We start from the raw sequence: 15031 nt of genomic DNA on the forward strand, positions 1-15031 counted from the left end.
GGGACTTGACCCAAATCTTTCCATTCCATTTCCAAAGGCAAATTTGTTCATTTTGCCAGCCAAATTCACTGCACTGTGAACCAGGAAGCGAGAGCTGGCGCCAGTTGTTGCTTGATTGACAGTATTTACATAACACTGTTACTGATGCAGCAACTAGTGGACTGTCCACAACTAGCATGAGCCCAAAGGTACAGTCTTACTCTATGCAAAGTAAAATTCAGAAAAGCCTCTGCGTGAGGTAAAGGCAGTATTCCTTTTGAATGTGTCCGTTTAAAAAAATAGCACATTACAAATAAGTTAAAGGAGAATTCCGGTGTGATATTGACCTAAAGTGTATTGAAACATGATACCGAGTGTGAACGTATGTCTCATAGCCCATCTCGGCTTGTCCCCTACACTCCAAAATCTGGCGCTAGTTAGCTGATGCTACCAACAGCTTTTTCAATAGTGGTGCTTCAGCATCGGGCTAGCCATGCAAATAAATCACTGTTTTACACCTATTTACGAGGCTCAATGTATCTCCACACTTCATTGGTAGACTTCCGAGGGCCCTGACATTTAAAACGAGACATTGAGAACTTTGAAAAAGCACTGGTAGTTTACTTACAAGACGATTTATACAGACAGTATCTTCACGAAGTTTAGCGTTTGCAGCCATCTTGAATTTAGTCACGATAAGTCGAGCAACGAGTAAGAATGAACAGGTATGATAAGGGATCAGATTCCAAAAATAATTCAGTGGAAATGCATGGATTCCAGTTTCTTCCAGTAGCAGCAACTGGAATCCATGCATTTCCACTGAACTATTTTTGGAATCTGATCTGAAGGAACGTTTGGCCTACGGTTGCCCCTGAACTCAAACAGGCAGAACAGTAAACTACAGTGGACATTGTTTATATAAGAAGCCAGTGCCTCTATTTCAGAATCCTGCCAAAGGTAGCTATTGGTTTAGGTGTCGGATGAACACACAATTTAACTTGCAGCACAACAACTAAAACAAGTTTATCAAAATCTGCTAAACGTGTTTCCTACCATGCCTACTCCACTCACCTCACTCAACCAGTTCAGAGGTCAGTCACAAGCTCCTTTCACCACAGCAACTATTAATCAACAAATCCTACTCCACAATGTCTTGTAAGTAGGGCTGTTATGATTATGTAGTAAGAATGAAAACTCTGTAATGTGGTCTACACAACAACAGCATGTTTGTGTGTCTTCATTTTCCCTAACCTAAATATTTCAGGAGGACAAAACAAATAGCTTTGCGAATAGCGGGCCTCAACTCAATCACGTTGATGGATTTTGTCATTATCTTTTAAAATGATGAGTCACCGCCTAAGCAAAGCGGCATAATGATATGGAAATAATCAGCATAATGACTGTGCTGATCAGCGGTCCCAATCATAATTAAAGTCCCATCATTCAGCACGTCTCACTACAGGGATGACAAGGAGGGACAGGTCGTGCAATGACTGAGCACAGCTTGCAAATACAGGGCACATGAGACAACAGCCCTGGAATAATGTGACAGTACTGCAACAGGGGCAATGCAAGATGAAAACATTTCGCTTAACTCATTAAGGAGTTTTGTTCGAAAACTAGTATGTTAAGTAGCTAAGAGGCAAATGGCAACAGCAGCACAATGTGGCACTGATAAAGCTGGCAGGTTTAATAGCAGCAGATTTAACAGCAGCACAATGTAGCACTGATAAAGCTGGCAGGTTTAATAGCAGCAGGTTTAACAGCAGCACAATGTAGCACTGAGGCCATCCTTAAAAATATTTTTGTTTGCAGTAACAGACAAAAAAAATTAAAAATGGGTCGGTAGGTAGGTCAATATTTTTTTTTTTCAAGATTCAAAGTATAAAAAAAAGTACAATTTTGGTCATGGTGATTACGTAGGAATGAATTTACACAAATGTGCATATCGTGACGTAACTGACTGGGTCTTCAACCCGTGCCTTCAGGCGCACCATTGCAAACCTCATTCTGATGCAGGTTATATAGACCAGCCTTTCTCAAACTTCTTTGACCTGAGGCCCGGTCATGGCAGACTTTTGGGTCATAAGGCTCATCTACATGTACCCAGAAAGAAGGCTACAATAGCTCTTGGCCACAATAGCTCTTGGCCACGTTATATTGAAATTTGACTATACAATACTCAATGCTATACAGTGTATTATACAGTCTCTGCTCTGTTTCTAAGGACGTTCCAAAAAACAACGTCGTTCTATTAAGTTTCGTTAAATAAATAAATAGCCTTCCAACAGGTTGAAGCGGAGCTTTGATACCAACGTTATCGATTAGTTTCAGTTTCTCTCAGCGCAGGCGCCGCATTGAATGAATGCTCATACCACCACTTAATTGTAGGGCTCCATGTTTAATGACATCGATAGCAGAAACATTTGTTTTTTTTTTCGTCGATCCGCGGTTTCTTGATCAACTGCGCAGCAAATTATCAGATGAAGCACCGGGCCTAATTTCACTCCACGACTCCAGCGGACCAGCAGTCTCCATGTTGCGGACCCATATTTTGAGAAATGCTGAATAGACCACAACCAATTTCAATACTCCGACACGGTCACCGTTAGACTAGGGGAGAAGGGATGAGAAAAGATCTGGCCACAGTTCTTCCAGAACTTCGTGCCAAGTAAAAGCGTTATCAGTTTGTGTGAATGAAACGCGTAGGCCATAGTGTGACATCGCGTAAAACCAATGGTGTAGAGATGCGCCACAGGTTTTTTAAGTGAGCCACGTTTGCATGTAGGCAATTTATATTCACAATACTTGGGCCTACTAAAAGAAATATTATTTTATTGCATTTGTATTGGTTGTTTAGAGTAAAAAAAAAACAATTGGTCGGTATTAACGCAAGTTTACAACCGGCAAGTCGGTCGGACTAAAAGGGGAAAAAAATAAATATTTGGGTCGGTTCTAAATTGACAGGGTCGGTCGGGTTACGGCAAACGAAAATATTTTTAAGGATGGCCTGATAAAGCTTGCAGGTCTGTTGTTGTCCTTTTCCACTGACAGAGAATCAACTCTGTTCTGATTCATGCTCCAGATGTTGAACCATTCACAACATTTTGACCAAAGATATTTCGATTAAGAAAGTGGATACTAAAACCTCATAAGGTGGCAAATTGCTGCCTACTTCATACAAAAAAAAACACTTACATGCTACACAACCTGAAAAAATGATCTATGTGGGCATGTCTACATACGAGTCAACATATGCATGTCTCTGTGTCTCCACGTGCCTTCAGCAGAACTTTGCATTCAAAAGTACATACAGATTACATTTTCCTCAGTATGCGTGTTCCCTGTGTGCTAAACCACTGGTGTAGGTAACAGGCTACAGGACCGTGACCATGTAGGCGATTGGCTCACTGATGGCTATCCATCCACTTAATAATGTTTTCCATCTCTCAACTAGGCCATTCAAATAGTTCTTTATGACTCATTTGACCTCAAATGCCTGCTTCTCAACTGTATAATAAATTCATAAAAAAAAAAATGTCACACTTTGTTGTTGGTAAAACCTTCAGCTGGCATGTGTTTTTCTAACATGAAAGCTGCAATGATAGACATGAGTGCGGATGTTAATGGTCTGGGTGCTGGGGTGTGAACCCCTGCTTCTAGATGAGCTCACCAGTGGAAGTGGTAAGCGTTCCTGCTTGTAATGCCGCTTCCCTTTCTGAGTACTACGCTATGAGTACACAGACGTCTTCATACATCAAAGTTCTTCGTATTAACCCCCCCCACACACACACACACTTCTTCTTTCCTACTAACTGCATGCATCTGTGATGGCTTTATCTTTTATGGCTTCATTACAGCACGTCTCACTTCCCCTCACAAGGCTTTTTACCGCACCACAATCTTCAGAGATAGAGTTTGCGTAATGCCACGGCTGCACATTTATCTCAACTGAAGACAGAGAGGCCGACAGACAGCGAGGAACAGAGGAAAAAAGGTAGAGCGAGAGAGCTTAAAACAAAAAGAACGATGGGAAGATGGGCCTTGTGATTTGTCATCTCCTTTTAGAGGGAGTCCAACCATCAGGCTGCCAGCTCTGATGGAGCATCTTGAGACACAGGCTTCTGATGAGGACAGCCCACTCAGGCAGAAATAATGGGGCCCCCTGGCCAAGGAGAACCTTTTTCTTTTTTAAGCTCATGCCGCTCCGAGGCCGGTCATTGGCGACTGCGGTCTGGAGGCAGTCCAGAGTGATCGCCTGTATTGATCTCGGCTGAGCTTGGAGCGTCTGGCAGTGATGGACAGGCTTTGCGTGATCAGCTTTTTTTTTAAATCGGCTCGATGACACATCCTGCTGATTCAGTTTTAACGGAATATTAGCAGCCAAAGAAAAAAACCGCCAGGCTGAATTTAGGATGATGATGACATCTTCACTATTGACAGACATCTCAGGGGCACGCCACCAGCTTAGCTTAAACAAGGGGCCTGGAGCTATGGTGTGGAGGTACACTGTCAACATCAATTTTCATTTGAATGAGGCTGTGGTCAAGAGTTGAGAAATGAGTCACAGTTCCCCTACATGAAAGGACCCGTGACGACACAGAGGCCTGGCTAACCCTTTCAGATGGCTACTTTCCTGGAAAACAGACCATTACAATATGGACATTAAGAATCTGATCTCACTTCCCACCAATAGAATGAGCTCAATAACCAGAATGTCTTCAGGGGAAACTGGCCAGTAATGGTGGACAGAGATTAATTGCATTACATTAATTACTTCCCTTCACCATAACTGATAATGCTGTTCACCTTTGTCTGAGTGAGAAGGCCTTTATGTGACTAAAACCTTGAGCTTTTTCCAGTCACATACAGTACAGTACAGCATTAAACACTACTTGGGTGAAGGACAAAGTGGAAACACTGCTGGTGAACTGAAACAACCAGATGTAGCCAACAGTGTGGTCACTTGGTAACAATGCTCTATGCCAATACAGTGTGGCGTCGGCTTAATCTGCACCCTCTGTGCCCGGCTCTCTGTCCAGCTGCCATGTGCAGCTGATGGCCACTCTCAAAATGCATGGGGCAGATATAGACTGGCATGCCTGAGCCTCAGATCCAGTCTGATGGTAAAGAGACAACGAGGCTTCAGGCTTACAGAATGTTTGCAAGACTACTAAGAGTTTAGAAGTAAAGCCTACTGCTTTTTTGTAGAACTTGCCAGACCAGTACTACTTATTACTGAAAACACAAATTGGGATGTTATATAATAAAGACAATTACTGTCAATTAATCTCTTCAGCACCACTCATTGGTTATCAGGCAATAACAACTGTGTAGGTTTTCTTCTAAAAAGTCACTTATGAGAAATCTTGTGGTAAATCATTATCTTAAATCATCAGAGGAAGTACATAAAAAACAATAGGATCAACAACTGATTAAAAAAAAACAAGAACCAAGCTTTAAGTGTCAGTAGACTACCTGTTCTACTACCTGTTTGGCACGATCCAGGGTATTTCCATGTCAGAATTTATGTAAACACTAAGACAGGAAGAGAGAAGAGAGAGAGAGAGAAAACTGAAATAAAATGATAAGCTTGAGTTGCTGCAGTCATAACCTAGTGCGCAACTGTTAATCCTCTAACCTAACTATTTTATAATCCACTGGCTGCTGGGAGCAGGTTTGATGAGAAATGACTGCTATTTGACCTCTTCTCCCGATCAGAACTCAAGGTGACAAAAACATCTCACATTAGGCTATTTTGGAGCTCTATCTTGACTTTTGTATCATAATGAATTCTTAAGAAAACCAAGAACCAATATAGGCAAAGCAAACAAAACATTAGAACTCACTTTTAGAACCAACTTTGCAGAAAAATATATTTTGACTACACCCGACGAATTATGTTCACAGATTGTGCAGGTAAGAGTACAGCGTTCAGATGTTCAATGTATCTTTGTCTTTAGAAATGTTGCTATTGTTGGTTAAACGTAATGTCACTATTTGGCAATTGTTAACAGTGAACGTTAGCTATCGTTAGCCGTTTGGGTAGAAATAATCATGCTAATCATTAACGTAACAGTAACGGTAATTTAAATAGGGACCACATTGAGCATTTGCTAGTATTCATTCATGCCAACACAGCAACCTATCTTAACTTATCCAACACTTAATATTTAGCTAGCTTACTAAATATTAAGTGTTGGATTAGTTAGGTTGCTGTGTTTCATCTGAAGGTTTATGGGCTAAGGTTAAGGTAAATAATGTGCATTTATTTATCAGGTTGATGCCACTAAAGACCACGATTAACTTCACCAAAGGACATGGAAATATGTGCGGTAAGTACTTTTTTTTACTGGTTAACGTTAGTTAAGAGACCTGTTATTCAGCACATGTTCTAGACAAGGTCGTAGTCTGAATTTTTAAAATACCAAGGTCGGGGGCGTCGCTAGAAATTTTGGGCACCCCATAATGCTAGGGGCTTCTGAGCCCTCCGATCATTTTGCCAACAATGACACAGAACGATAGATTTGTTAATTTTATAACATGTTTTTTTGTTTTGTTTGTTTTACTTGAACCAACACACTTTTCCACAATATTCTATTTATTTTAGATGCACTTTTATATCTCAAGAGCCTTTTCCCAAATTGGCTTTGGATATTTGCAGTGCATAAGGAAAGTATTCACAGTGCTTCACTTTTTCCACACTGTAAGTTTCAGACTCTTCTTAAAATTAATTAAATTCTCTCATCTCAATCTACACACAATACTCCAACACTCCACAGAAAGTGTGGAGTGTTTTGTAAATTTATAAATAATAAAAGACTGAAATATTTAATTTACATACTGTAAGTATTCAGACCCTTTGTCATGACGCTTGTAATTTAGATCTAGTGCATCCTACTTCTATCAATGGTTCTTGGTCCTTGGTGGACTTGATTGGAGTCCACCTGTGCCGAAATTAATTCACTGGACATTATTATGACCGCCGCTAGCGAAGCTAAGGTGATTCATGGCTCAAAGTAAAGTAACTAGGACTGAAACTACATAAATTCGCCAAAGACTCAAAGTGAATAAGTTGTGTCAACTCGCCACAATGTAGATTTATTAACGCACCCGTGATGATCTACATCTCCATTTAAACCAAATGTTTTAGAGCGCGCGTTGAGAGATGTATCCAGGGCAGGGCTGTACCTACCTACACAAATCATTCTTTGTGATGGATGATTTAGTAGCCTACCAACGTTACACCGGTCCGATACAGTTTTGCCTATACCGTGAGACTGAGGCGCTTTTTTGTTTGTTCGAAGTGCGTGTTTAGGGTGTGAGAGGGTAGTCGATGTGCTTTGATTCCAGCTTGGTAGTTGTAGTCTATGCGGTTAAAAAGCATGTGTGTGTGAAGTATCCAAACAATGATAACACTTTCATTATGGCTGCTTTAGCCACAGACCTTCAGCTACTGTACCGTGGGTCCCTTTTAGAAGTGTCCACTTCATTCGCTTGCGGATTGATTCGCGAAGCGCGCGTGAAATGTATTACTACTAATATGCAAAACTATTAACTTTTCACCAAAAGGTGGCAGTTTAAGTCTGCTTGATACTGTATATATGGTCTCACAGTTGATGGTGCATGTCAGAGTGAAAACCAAGCCACGAGGTTGAGAAAATTGTCTGTAGACCTGTGAGACAGGGTTGTGTGAAGACACAGTGATCTATAACAACATTTCTGCAGCATTGAAAGTGGCCAAGAACACAGTAGCCTCCATCGTTCTGAAATGGATAAGTTTGGAACAACCAACGGTCTTTCTAGATCTGGCTGAGTAATCCGGGACAAAGGGCCTTGGTCAGACAGGTAACCAAGGACCCAATGGTCACTATGAATTAGATCCAGAGTTCCTATGTGTCATGACTTCCTGGCTCAAGGCGCCACAACATAAAAAGGGGAGACCACACCGGTATATTAAACACAATAGGTTTATTAAATAAACTATGTACAGAAGTCAGTAAATGTATGCCAAAGTAAAACTGTGGTGTATGTCAGCATAATGAAATGTAATGCAAAAAAGGTGTGTCAGTGGGGAGCGCGTAGCCGCAAGTGTGATGTCGAGCAAGCAAGCCAGCAAGAGGTCTCTGCGACTAGGATAGTGAAATGATTTCACTAGCTATGCATTTATTATTTTTGCAAAACTGTAAAACACAAGTTTCTTTCAGCTTATCCATGTTTTTTTTTTTACGTGTAAATCGCGATAGAATATGTAGGCCTATATCAACCGTGTAGGGCCTACACACTTGATCGCCATCACATAGATGAAAACCACGCCACGGTTCTTACAGTAACTGACTTCGTGTTCACGTTGATCTCTATAACTGTTAATTTTAGTAGCCTATATTCGAACCTATCCATTGAATTAGTTATTGGATGATATTAAAAAGAAGCGAATTATTTGTGGTTGACCTGGAAATGTCAACTTGGTGATCAAAAGTTATGGATTTCATGTTGGTTTTTAATTCAGAGCATTAAGTTACGTTGTGTCAGTGTAACGTTAGCTAGCCTAGTCTATTTGTCTATAACGTTGCTGCCATACAAATCTAAACCGCAGTAGGCTCATGTTTATCTAATGGGCTTTGAGACATCTGTTTTGTCTTGTGACAAAGTCTCCTGGTTCAATTGTTTCCAGTTTCATTTATTGTTTATAATGCTAAAGAGGAAAAATAAAAATATGGTTTGCAGTGATCACAAAGAAGGTGTCATGAATATCTAACATAGTAAAGACTGTTACAAAAAAATCTCAAAACAATTCAACTGATCCTAAAAAATAAGGTATGACCACTAGAAGCAATAGAGGGTCTCATGGATCTTAAAAAAAGTATTAAAACGTCTTAAATAAAATATACATTTTTAAGGTCTTAAAATGTATTAAATTTAGCTAATTTTCAAGAGTGGCATTAAATTTCATCTGGGTGGAAATATGAGAAGAAATATGTCTGGAGAGACTATTTTCCATGCTAACGTTATTTCACCAGTGCACATCCATGGCTGTCTAACAAGACAGTGCCAGGAGTGATTTCAGTGAAGCAGAGAAAAGCTGTGAGTTGATAAAATAGGTTCTATGTGCTCTGAGCACAAGCTCACTTGTACTCGGCAAACCAGTTTCCTGTTCTTTGACATGGCTGTCAACAAGCACCTGAAAATGAGTGCTTTAGTTCTACTAAAATGTAAAAATTAGAATGTACCGCCTAGAACAAGGTAGCGATGGAGTTTCTCAGACATTCGTCGTGACAGCCAGTAAAAAGAAGTAGAAAGCGAGTAACTGTTGTCGGAGGAACAGGGAAGAGGAAAACGACAGACTGACTGATTGAGGAGTGTCGTAAATCATATACTCTGAGTCTGTAGGGGGAGCTCTGTAAAGAAACCTGCGAGCAAAAAGTGAGAAAACAGCAAAGAAATGGCCAAAACTGCATAGTTTCTCTTTAATCACAGATGCATCAGAGTATTTATTGGATTATGACCTAAAGATTCTTAGCGTTTGCCCTTTTGTTTTTCTAATCAGTATTACAGTGTATGAATGATGATGATTATAATGATGATACTCTGTTTTAGTGCTGTAGTAATATTATTCTAATAAATTATTTTGTCTGTCCTATTTCTCCCTCACACTCTCATTTAACAGTTCAAACCACCAGAAGGTGCAGTGCAACCAAGTCCACCAAGCCCCCCCAGGACACACAAATCACTCAACAACATAGAATGACAAAATGCCACCCCAAATTGTCAGATGGCACAGTTCATGTCGTAAGTTCACCGTATGTTTTTTATGTTTAATGTAACCCTTAGCTGGAAAAAGTTGGAAAGTCCTTATAGGGTGACATATTTCTCCTATTTTAGTCAGTGTCAAACCACTGCATAAAGACTTATAATACATCGGTGTAAATAAAGTGCATTAAAAATGGTCAACTCCAGGTGATTCTCTTTCACAGAAAAGCCCAAGGACTCAGAACATGAAGCCAAAGAAGTAGATGATGACTCGGCCCAGTGACACCAAATGGAAAAGCTCATTGCAGTAGTCAACCCTACTGGAGATGAACGCATCAATAAGTTATCTAAATCATGATTTGACATTAGACATCTAAGTTTGGCCATGTTTTTGAGGCTTATGACTCTGCCACTGCACATGGTTTGTAGAGAGAGGCACGCACACTCTATTCTGTCAGATAAAAATGTTTGCATGGCTCTGATTGGAAATTGCCAGAAGGGATAGGTCAAGCAGGAGCAGTGTGAAAGGCGTCCTAATTGCTTGAGTGGGAGGGGAAACCTCTAATGGCCACCTTACAACAAACAAGTTTGTCAAGATTTGGGAAAGATTCTTAAAAGATTGTAGTATTTTAACTAATGCCCCCCATTCAAGCTTTACTCAAAAGACTCCAATCTTTAAAGAATCTTTTCTCAAATCTTGTCAAAGTTGTTTGGTGTAAGGAGGCCATTAGTCTAATAGCCATGCACCAAACCACCAAAGTACTCATGACTGTCAGGTAGGGTGTGGGTATTTTAACACTATTTCAAAAAAATGTCCAGTGATGACATATTAACAGCAAAAACCTTTTATAGACTATTTCTTTGTACAGTGTACTCATGCAATGGGCAGCAATCGTGAGATGTTTGCTTAATGTTATAGTTGTGAAAACATTAGAAAATGTTATGGGCTTGAAATTGCATACAATACCTGATGTATTTTTTCATGTTACATGAATTAAAATGAAGTGTTATTTATATAAGATCATACTTATGTGCCTATTAGTGTGTTTATAGTCAGAAGTTGCAGAGCATCTTCAAAAGGATGAACACCCATATGCTCTATGGCCTTGAAGGATTTGTTATTTATGCATGCAATAAAATTATATTAACGGTCATTGAGTCCATGTTCTTGTCTCAACACAGCAAGTTAGTTTACTTGTTGCCCCCCCTCTCCTCCTATAGGGCTCATTCTCTCAATGCATTTATTCATGGTTGTAATAGGCAGCATTCATTTAAATGTAGGTGACCATACTCATCTTTGCAAGTTTACACAGGCAAATACATAGGCTAGCAAGTTCACAGTAAAGGAATGAGTCATTTGATGATCATTCCATGTGTGAATTTGAATGTGTGCTCTCGTTTTGATGCAGTGTTGCCTCCTGAAACGCGTATGCAGGTGTCTTGCGTGGATGCATGCAAACGTTATGGGCCACTAAATGAAAGTATCCAGTTCCCAGATCAGTTCATATTTCATTATTAAATTATAACAATGTTACATGTGAAAACAAAGACTTAACAGTTAGCGTGAGGAGACGGCATGTAGGCTAATGAGAGCTGTCAATTGTGTAACCTAGCTTAAGTGTAAACTAGAAAGCTGTTTCGTACATCTCATCCAGGGTTTTGGTCTGTAGAAGTTACAACTACAAATATTTTTTTTTTTTACGTTCTTCACGTTTTCATGCCGTTGATTCATCGTGGAATTTCGGTCGTTAACCGTGTAGCATTAGGTCTATCTATTTAGTAACCCCATGGTAATGCGAGTGATCATAATAAAATATAAAACGTGACATGTAAATCCTTGGATAAATAACCAGGCTATGAACTCATAAACATGAACAGCATTTTGTCATCGTTTGTCATTCACCGTGCTGTGAACAGCATTAAGATGCTAGGCTAAAGAGCTTGAGATTCAGACAGGTGAGCACCTGAGAATGGTGTGCATCGTGTCAGAAAATAGCAATTTGATCAGTGATCATGCATCATCAGCGCAAGCTTGGTTTGAAACTTTCTGGGGATGGGGATTTTACACGATCCTTCATCACTGGGCTAGTGTGCCCTGCTGTGTTAATATGACCGTGCTGATGCTAACAGCTGCAGCTCCCTCAAATCTAGGTTCTCTCATGCATATTAGGCTAGCTTTTGCCAATGAAAATGAATGCAAAAAAAAAAAAATAATAATAATAAAAAACAGTCCTGCTCCTAACTGAAGAAACGTAACAACAAACTCAGTTTCACTGCTGCAAGTACAAAGTTGGCTGTATGCTTCGCCATATTTGACGAACCATCTAGCTTTGTGATAACAAAATCTTACCTTTATGCGTTTAGTCCACTGAAAGTTATCCACATAACGATTAAATCCACAGTTATGGAGGAATTGTTTTGGGGAAGCAGTTGCACTTTATCCCACTTTTGCTGCCCTTTTTAAAATTAAACCACTTAAATCCATAGCCTAGATGAGCATTGTGCATAACGTTACAACTATGTTGACATGATGGTAGCAGCTAAAGCTAAATTCCCAAGACACATCACGTCATAAAAGTTGTAGGCTACAAACGCAAAAACTTAATGACAGCTCGTTCGTGGTGTTGCCTAGTGCTGCCTAATTGAAATGGTATAGGCAAGGTTTATCTTATATTAGGTTATTATGTGTGCCACATTTATTGGGCTTTAGCCTCTTTTAATTTATTTGATAAGGAACTGATAAAAACTTAGTAGCAGAAAAGCTGTCAAAGTCGATACATAAATAGTTTATTTTTATAATAAGGTTATTAATACTATTACTTTACTACTATTACTATTGTTACTGTTATTATTATTATTCGGATGAGCATAATGTAAATCTGAGTCTGAAATGTTGGCTACAAACAGTCTGTAACTGCACTGCTGCTATTATAAATTGTTAACTTTGGAGAACTATGAGGCTTCCATTAGCCGCCATTGTTGAAAATAAAAAAATGGAACATTAGTGTCAATGGAGTTGTCGCAACTCTACCTTTATATGGCTCTGGCTACAAGTTATGCTTATGCAATAGTTACAAGTATGTTTTTACAATTATCTAGCAAGGATTGCAAATGGAAACTAAAGCTATAATCCATGGGTTTTGTGGTACTGTCCGATAGATTCCTGCAGGCCTTACTGAACCTAAGCAGTAACACTGTATGGACCTAGATCAGAGTTTCTTCAGGTCATGCTGGTGTTGATTTTGGGATGACATGAATTGAAAATCAATTTGGTGATGTGACGCACAGGAAGGCTAGTATTTTTAGCCACCATCGACACCAATCTTAGGCTTGAGAGACCCAGAGCATGGCAGGATGCTTTTCTGTGTGCTTCCACCCGTTCTACTTTTGATAGGCCGCATTAATGCTGTTCTGACCTAGTTATGTGCCCATTTCTCTACCTCTAACACACACACACACACACACATCAAATTCTTAAAATCCACTTGCATTAATCTTTTCACGAGCACATAGACAAATTTAGAAAAACAAAGGATGTCATATAAAAACACTGTTGCTAATACATGATTGAGCTCCTAAACCCCCACAATTATGCATTTCCTTCCAGCTAAGGGTCACTTCTGTGGCCTTTCCAGGTAATTAGTCTGCTAAAGGTCATGCTCAATGGTCCTTTCTTAAAACTGACAGGAGGCCTTTCATTATGGGGAGTTATGACAGGGAAACAGCAATGAGTTTCAGTGATCATCTTGAATGCCATAATGATAAGGTGTTTTGTTGTTGTTGTTGCTGATGCTGCCGTTTCCCCTGAATGCAGACAAATCCTCTAATGGCATAAAGCCTGAGACAGTTCTTAATTGAACTTGTCACAAACACCAAGGTTGGCAGTGTATAACTTATCGACCACCATGATAATTACGGCAAAAATACCACCATGATAGTTGCCTACAGAGATAGCTAAAGCTTACCCCTGGGACTTACATTAAAGAGAACATAGAGACTAGTCTGTTAATCTAAAACTCCCAGAGGTTTGGTTGATTTGCATCAAAAGATGCAGCACGTTAAATGATCAAAAAGTTCACAAACTGGACCTAAAAATAGCTTAAGAAAAGCATGAGTGCCACATATCAAGAACAATATAGGCTACGTTAGTCACTAGATAGCTTCCATCCCTCTGTTTTAACACTCCTAACACGTAACGTTATTCACTGAATGGGCTTATTGCGTAATTCTACACTTACCTTGAAGTCTATGAGAGGCTGTCCAAAGTAGTCATTATGCTTGATAGATTATCTTCATGACAATCGACACAAGAACTCACATTCAAGGGTACACTTGACTAGTGAAGCAGCTATCCCTTCCTAGCTACCAAGCTAAATCACTACAACAGTATATGTGCTGTGACTAGCCTAGCAGACAGGCTATGGTGTCGTTTTGCAAGTTGCAGCAAACATACAAATTCCTCTGTACTGAGCCAAAAGATTTGCACTGATGCTGGTAAACTGTATTTGCGGTTTGATGTTATGAGATGCTCTTCACTTGGCGTGCTTTCTTAATCCCTGCCAAACTCCATGAACGGGAAATGAGCACTTTCATAGGCTAATCGTCGCACACTGTTGCTTATTTCAGTAATCATTTCCGATGTCCATTAAACTTCGACCGGAAAACCCTCCCATTCATAAACTGTTCCCGCCCCTACATGGAACTCGTCCAATCGAAGTTCCACATTAGGAAAACAAACCCCTAAACTAACCAATCAGAATTCTAAACAACTTTTAAGAAATATTGTATCATCCAATCAACAAGACCTTAAAATGTCTCCAGAACCAATCTTTTTGTACAGCTGAAGGTGATGTTCCTGTAGTAGGCTACTATTCCTATGACACTATATGATTTCATACATTGTTATGAAGTGGGTCATAATTATAATTAGATTGAATGCTCAGTGACATTATAAAAAGAGATTGGCATGCCTATGATGGAATGCAATGTGCATGCCAATCATGTTGGACAATGCATGTAGTCATATTACAGCATTGTCGCCTAAAAAACTTTAAATGTGTTTCAACGAGGGCAATTTATGGGTCATTCTACGAAACCGGTGCCTTTTGTGTCCGGTCCATTTCATGAGCTCTCAACAATGTAAAAATGTGTCAAAATGTATTTCAAAGGATCAAACCTGTTAATTTAAGTGTTATGAATTACATAATGCATATTTCAATGTCATTGTAAATCCTACACTTTTTAGTCATCTTTACCAAGGACATTTCATTTTTTAACCAAATTTTCATTAATGTCATGATTA

The 15031-nt window shown here is 39.5% G+C and overlaps 1 protein-coding gene across 1 annotated transcript in view; it reads right to left on the reverse strand.

Moving 5' to 3' along the window:
- The window catches only part of mrtfaa (myocardin related transcription factor Aa), a 54389-nt gene extending 40057 nt beyond the window's left edge, over window positions 1–14332 (reverse strand). The window contains exon 1 of the mRNA XM_048244994.1: window positions 13968–14332. The gene's annotated coding sequence lies outside the window, so the exon portion shown is untranslated. The remainder of the gene's footprint in view (window positions 1–13967) is intronic.
- Between the last annotated feature and the right edge of the window lie 699 nt (window positions 14333–15031).

The sequence above is a fragment of the Alosa alosa genome, chromosome 6 (assembly GCF_017589495.1).
Source record: "Alosa alosa isolate M-15738 ecotype Scorff River chromosome 6, AALO_Geno_1.1, whole genome shotgun sequence".
In the NCBI taxonomy this organism is placed as follows: Eukaryota; Metazoa; Chordata; class Actinopteri; order Clupeiformes; family Clupeidae; genus Alosa; species Alosa alosa.